Raw genomic sequence first — 7,066 nt, forward strand, 5'->3', positions numbered from 1 at the left:
GTTCCTGCCAGGGTACGAGAGCAGACATCAACTTTGGTGGCTCTCTCTTAAATGTGAGTGTTCAGTTAAGGACCACCAGATGTTTGAGGAAGACTTTGGACAAAAGCAAAAAACCAAAATGGAAAGCAAAAAAAAGAACATGGAGGAAATAGAGACGGAGAGAAGAGGAAAACTTCACATAAACTACGATAAACTTCCTCATAGATAGAAGATAAGAGTGTGAGAAGAACAGGATGTTATGAAAAACCAGCAAGAGCTGTAAAAAGATCAACAGTATATGAGAAATGAAAACTTAAGCCCAATTTTAGGATCCAGATTTTATTTTTTGTGACAGAAAGAAGCTACTGGCATTTAAAAAACAATAGTTGTCCTTATACTTAGATCAAACAATGAACAAATCCTTTTTCTCTTGAAAATGATATAAGTTCCTGAAGAAAGAAATACATCTTTCTCTTGAGAAATTATGATTCTACTTGTCCTGGCTTTTTAGGAATTATATTGATTTGACATTGTGATTAATTTACAAAAGAATCCTTCCCATTGCATAGATAACATGAGCACAGTCCAAGGAGATAAAGGTCCGGCCCCTGTTTCCCAAGTCCTGCACCACCCAGTGGACCTCGTGGCAGCCAAGCCCTCTTCCTGGTTTCTCACGTGTCTTTCCAGATGGGGGTGATTTACTGTGACGCTAGTGATGCTTGTGCATCGGAGTCCCTCACTTGTTCAGGGCCCTTCCAGGCTCTGGACTTAGTTTTGTATTTGTGCTTTCGGTATTCTTTTTCTTTAAAAGGGCCACCAAAAATGTACAAGTTTCGGGGCCTCCCTCTCCAAAACCTGCATCTTGGTTTTGTTTGTTGGTATTTTAGAGACAAGGTCTTGTTCTGTCACCCAGGCTGGGGTACAGTGGCGATATCATAGCTCACAGCAACCTCAAACTCCTGACCTCAAGTCATCCTCCTGTCTCAGCCTCCCAGGTCTCTGGGATTACAGGCGTGAGACACCGCACCCAGCCCATTCTAGTGCTCCCTTGACGCTCAAAAATTGTCAAGTGTAAATGTATGCTCTTTGAAGTAGAATTGGTAGGTCAAAGGATATGATATGTACATACTTAATTTTGGTAGATATGGTAAAATGGCTGTCTGTAGAGACTATGCCAGTGTGCCTACCGTTCCATCAACAATGTACAATGGTACCAATTTCCTTTCCCCTCCCCTGCCAGCTGAGTGTGTCATCAAACTTTTTATCTTTGTCAATCTGATGGACAAAAAATAGTATGTCCTTATTATTTTAATTTAATTTATTCCATAAGTTGTGAGTGAAATAGAGCATGTTTCTATGTAAAAAACCCATTTGAATTTTCTTTCCTAAAAATTGTTTATATCTTTTGCCCATTTTCTATGATAGGTTGTTGGTCTTTTTCTTATTGATTTGAAAGAGTTTTTTATATTAGGAAGAGTTGCCTGTTATATAAAAATAACTTTGGGAAAGTAAAGGCTGGAGGTAACAGTGTATGCATACCTTATTTTAAACCTATTCTCCTCAAATTGGTTTCCATATATTCCAGGGACTACTTGTCAGTGTGGCAGGGAGCAGAGTAGATGGCATTTAACAACATCAGTTCTGGAGCCAGACTTCCTGGGTTCACATTCCAGCTTTGCCTCCTGCTAGCTGAGTTACTTTGGACAAAATTTTAAAATTTCTTTGATTCAATTACCTGGATTGTTTTTATTTTTGTTTTTGAGACAGGGTCTAGGTCTGTCTCCTGAGCTAGAAGTGCAACGTCGTCATCACAGCTCACAGCAACCTCAAACGGGGGCTCAAGCGAACCTATTGCCTCAGCTTCCTGAGTAGCTGGGATTACAGGCGTGTGCCACCATGCCCTGCTGATTTTTTATTTTTACTTTTGTGGAGATGGGGCCTCACAATGTTGCTCTGGCTGGTCTCAAACTCCTGGCCTCAAGCAATCCTCCTGCCACGGCCTCCCAAAGTGCTAGGATTACCTAGGATTGTACCTGGCCTAATTATCAGTAAAATAGTATAATAATAATTTCTACCTCATAAGGTTGGAGTCAAAGTGCCCATGCCAAGAAACAGGTAGCTTGGAAAACTAAAAGAAACTTGTCCTTTTATTTATCTTTTCTAAATAATCATAAGGACACAAAATATTTTTAAGTAAAGGGATGATAAAAGTTATAGCATGAAAATTATGAACCAGAATCCAGCTGGCACACTTTTCGACAGACTGTATCACTTAGCTATTGTTGTTACCAAATGACCATGAAATTTAGTGTCTCACAACCATTTAATTAGGTCACTATTGTACAGGTCAGCATTACGGTCTGGGCACACATGTGCAATTCGTTTAATCTCAGTAAGGTTCAATCATCTGTTTGTGACCAGCTGCTGGTCAGCTAGACAGCTCTGCTGCTGGGATGACAAGGGTGCCTGGGCCATGTGTCCTATCATTCAGAGACCAGGCTGAGCTTATTTGCCAGACAGGCTGAGAACAGAAGAGCCTCCTGAGGGCTGGCTTAATGCCACTCTACCTCATTCAATTGACCAGTGTAAATCACAGGCCAATCCAGATTCAGGGAGTGCAGGAAGTGGTGGAGAATTGCAGACAATCTAACACCTAGGTAAATTCCAGGTTTGGGATTCAATGTACAAGTGAGAGATGGCCAGCAATTGGAGGTTTATAAAAGACCCACAAACATCTCACAAGAGCAAAAGTCAATTTGAACATCCACCACAGCCAGAAGAAACCAAAACCACTTCTGGTCTGTGCAGGTTTGGTACCTTCTGTGCAGCTGGCTGTGATGGGGATGGCGGGGAGTCAGACACTGGGGAAGTCAGGAAAGAATTGCACAGGGAGGCAGCGGCCACTCTGCCCATTTCCTACGTGCATCTTTCCACATCAAGCTGGTCTTGGCTGGCCTAGAGAAGGAACGTAATTCAAAATGAAGTTTGCAGGATTTTTTTGTTCCAGAGGTGGAGCAGTTATGCTCTGAGGCCTGCCTGAGTTATCTTTCAAGGGAGTGGAAAAACCAGCCCCACAGGACAGATTCAAAGGGGTGGAGGGAGGTGGGGGGAAGGAGAGAGCAGCTATCTGATTGCAATCTGCAGGTGCACAGGTTCAGTGGACTGCTACAGAGGTAGAATAATGACAAAATGGGGTGAGTGACGTGAAGGAAATAAACAGTGCCATACAGAGTCAGAGACAGACCGACAGTGGGGAGAGACTTAGTGACATGATAGAGCTGGCTCCCTAAGGAGGCAGCCTGAAGTAGAACGCCCCAGCGCTTCAGGCAGAGGAGCAGGGGGTGCAAAAGTCCTGAGGCGAGAAACAGCTTGGCGTGTTCTCCAGCAGTGGCTTTCTTTCCTTCTTCTCCTTTTTTTTGAAAACCACAATTCTTGGGGTAAAATAACACATTGTACTCTGCAATCCAGAACACACACACGCACCCCTAAAATGAAAATTTCATGAACTACTTCTTCCATATATAATACTAAAATGAACTCTTGTATTCTTTAACATCAGGTTAATTGAGATATAATTTACATGCAGCAAAATTCACCCTTTTTAGGTGTACAGGCCCCTGTGCTTTGACAATGTACTCAATCATGTGCATCGCCACAGTCAAGATGCAGCACGTACCCATCCCCTTAAAAGTTCACTCTGGCTCCTTTGTAGTCAATCCCTCCCACAACTAGCAGTTCCTGGCAAGCTCTGACTGGATTTCCCCCTTTACAGATTTTTTTAAATACTTTTTCTTGATGTGTCTGGCTAGAGGTTGATTGATTTTAATGATCTCTTCAAAGAGGCAGTGTTTGGTTTCATTGATTTTTCTCCATTTTTTCCTGTTCTCAATTTCATTGATTTCTGTTCTAATCTTTCTTATTTCCTTTCTTATTGGCTTTGGATTTAATTTGTTCTTCTTTTTTCGGGTTTCTTAAAGTGGATGATTTAATTACTGATGGGTAACTGTAATAGAGGGAACAGCCTGAAAAAGGGTAAAATGTTTTCTGTCTTTTTAAAGCCTCCCCCACTCTATTTGGGAATTAAAACCTGCATCCTCGCCTTAGGCCAGTGGTCAGGAGGGGCAGAGGAGTGTCTTGTTCTTCCTACCACAGGAAATGGCTCAATGGAATTGCCTGGGCAGAGGTCCAGGACGTCCGGGCATGACAGATTGTCTTCACTGGAGATGGGACAGATGAAAATCATCAATTATAATTAAACAGCAATGGCCTGAAGCTGGAAACCCTCCCTTTAAAAGTTCTGTATTTCTGCTTATGAGCAGGATGATGGCATTTTAAGATGGGAGTCTCCATCCTCATTTGCTGGCAAATTAATAAACTCCTCTTTCCTTTTCCTCAACCACTTCACTTGTCTTTGTTCTTCTGATGCAGCTTCAGGGACAAGTGCTGACATTTTGGTAAGAAAACTTTTCTTGTTTTCTGGTGTAATTTTTAAATTTCTGGCCAGGCACAGTGCCTGTAATCCCAGCACTTTTGGAGGCAGAGGCTGGAGGATGCTTAAGGCCAGGAGTTCAAGAACAGCCTGAGCAACATAGCCAGACCTCATCTCTACAAAAAATAGAAAGATTAGCTGGGCATAGTGTGGTGTGCACCAGTAGTGCCAGATACTTGGGAGGCTGAGGCAGGAGGATCACTTGAGCCTGAGGTTGCTGTGAGCTGTGATGATGCCCCTTCACTCCAGGTCAGGCAACAGAGTGAGACCCTGTCTCAAAAAATAATAAATAAATAAATAGATGAATTTCCATTTAAGTACAACAGTGCATTTTCATTTTTATTCAATTCAAACTATTTCCTAATTTCTCTTATGACTTCCTGTTTGACCCATGGGTTATTTATTAAATAGAACTATCTTGTTTAATTGGCAAATATTTGAGGGATTTTCCAGATATCTTTCTGTTATTTATTTCTAATTTAATCCAGTTGTGGTCAGAAAACATGTTCTATGATTTCAGTTATTTTAAATTTGTTGAAGTTTGTTTTATGGTCAGAATATGGTCATCTTGATGAATGCTCCATGTACCCTTTGAAAGGAATGTGTATTCTGTAGTGGGATGAAGTGATCGATAAATGTCAATTAGGTTGAATTTATGGATAGCGTGTTCAGGTCCTCTGTATACTTAACTGATTTTCTGCCTACTTGTTTTATTGATCACTGAGACAGGAGTGTTGAAGTATCCAACTATAATTGTGGATTTATCTATTTTTCTTTTGGCTCTATGAGTTTTGCTATATGTATTTTGAAGTTGTGTTTCCTGCATGAACATTTAGGACTCTTCTGTCTTCATGAAGTGCCTCCCTTATCATTAAGTCCCTCTTTATCCCTGGTAATATTACTTATTGTGAAATCTAATTTGTCTGGTATTAATATACCCCCTCTGCTTTCTTTTGATTAGTGTTGATTAGTATACGAGTATAACCAACAGAAATATGTATATAATTTTTACAAAAACATTTATAAAAATGTTCATAGCAGCCTTACTCATAGTAGCTCCAGACTGGAAACTACCCAAATGCCATCAACAGTAGAATGGATAGATTGTGGCATATTTTCACAATGGGATGTTACAGAAACGACAATGGATGAACTACAACTGCACACAGCAACATGGATGAACCTCACTGACGCAATGTTGGGTGAGAGAGGTCAGACACAAAGAGGACATATTGAGCAATTCCATTTATATAAAATACAAGAAAGCCAACATTAATCTATGATGCTAGAGTCAGGAAGGGATTACCATATGGGCTGTGATTAGAACTCATCTAGATATGTGGGGCCATCTGGTGAGGTAATATTCTGTCACATTCTATTTCTCAATCTGGGAGGTAGTTACAAGGATGTGTTTACCTTGTGAAAAAACATCAAGTTGTGTGATTATGATGTATGTACACTTTGGGTATGCATGCTATATGTCAATTAAAAAATTTCAGTGAAGAAACTGAAAAGCAAAAGTCCACATAATTTTATGAGATATTTATGAGATAACAGACCACTGATCCCTACTTGATCTCCACACTTACTTAGAGGTCCCAGTGTTTTTTTACTTAATTGTTGGTGTTAATTTCAGATTTAAAAAATTTTAATCAAGTGATTCATGAACATAGTTTTTTTTAAACTTCATTTTATTTATTTATTTTTGTAGAGACAGGGTCTCATTGTTTTGCCCAGGCTGTTCTCAAACTCCCGGCCCCAAGCGGTCCTCCCACCTCGGCCTCCCAAAGTGCTGGGATTACAGTTGTGAGTCACTGTGCCCAGCCCAATGAACATAGTTTAAAGGTTTGAATAAGTTCTGTGAGGCTTGTTATGGAAAACAACAGCTCCCTCCATCTGCCCACTTCTCATCCCCCATCAGTCAATATAACTAATTTTGGTTAAATGGATATTCATTGTTCACTATGTTCTTATCATTATTTCAACCCCTAAGTGTCTCCCAGATAAGAGTCTTTTCTCAATTTGCTCAAACACACTAGGTAGTTTATCGCATCTTCTGAATGAAATTTTCTCTTGGAGCCTCTGACCACCTCCAGTGGAGACTGGCTGCCCTCCAGTGTGCTGAAGAGCTGTGGTCTTTGGGATCTCCCTTTACCGTCTCCTGAAAATTCTCTTTTCCCTCTCTTGTGTTGGATTTCCTGTTTCACATATATCAAGTCTTCTTTTTTGTTTACCCTCATGTTGTGGTGAAACATATCCTTTACAAGTTTGTTAAGAAGGTGCATGGGAAGTAAATGCTTTGCAATCTTGCATGACGGAAAGTGTATTTATGTTATTCTTACACTTAATATTTGGTTTGGTATAGAATCCTAGATCGCAAAAAATTCCCCTCAGAAATTTGAAGGTATTGCTTTATTGTATTCCTATTTCCAGTGGATGGCATTCTGATTCTTGATTCTTTGTATAAAAACTATTTTATCCTACAGCTATAGCACCCTGAATGTGTCCGATCCCATCTGATTTTGGAAGCTAAGCAGGGTTGAGCCTGGTTAGTGCTTGAAATGGGAGACCACCTTGGCAAACCAGGTGCTGTAGACT

The 7,066-nt window shown here is 40.4% G+C and overlaps 1 pseudogene; it reads left to right on the forward strand.

The window, feature by feature from the left end:
* The first annotated feature begins 6,946 nt into the window (after positions 1-6,946).
* On the forward strand, positions 6,947-7,066 carry LOC123633563 (annotated as a pseudogene).

This window comes from Lemur catta, chromosome 2, assembly GCF_020740605.2.
Source record: "Lemur catta isolate mLemCat1 chromosome 2, mLemCat1.pri, whole genome shotgun sequence".
Taxonomy (NCBI): Eukaryota; Metazoa; Chordata; class Mammalia; order Primates; family Lemuridae; genus Lemur; species Lemur catta.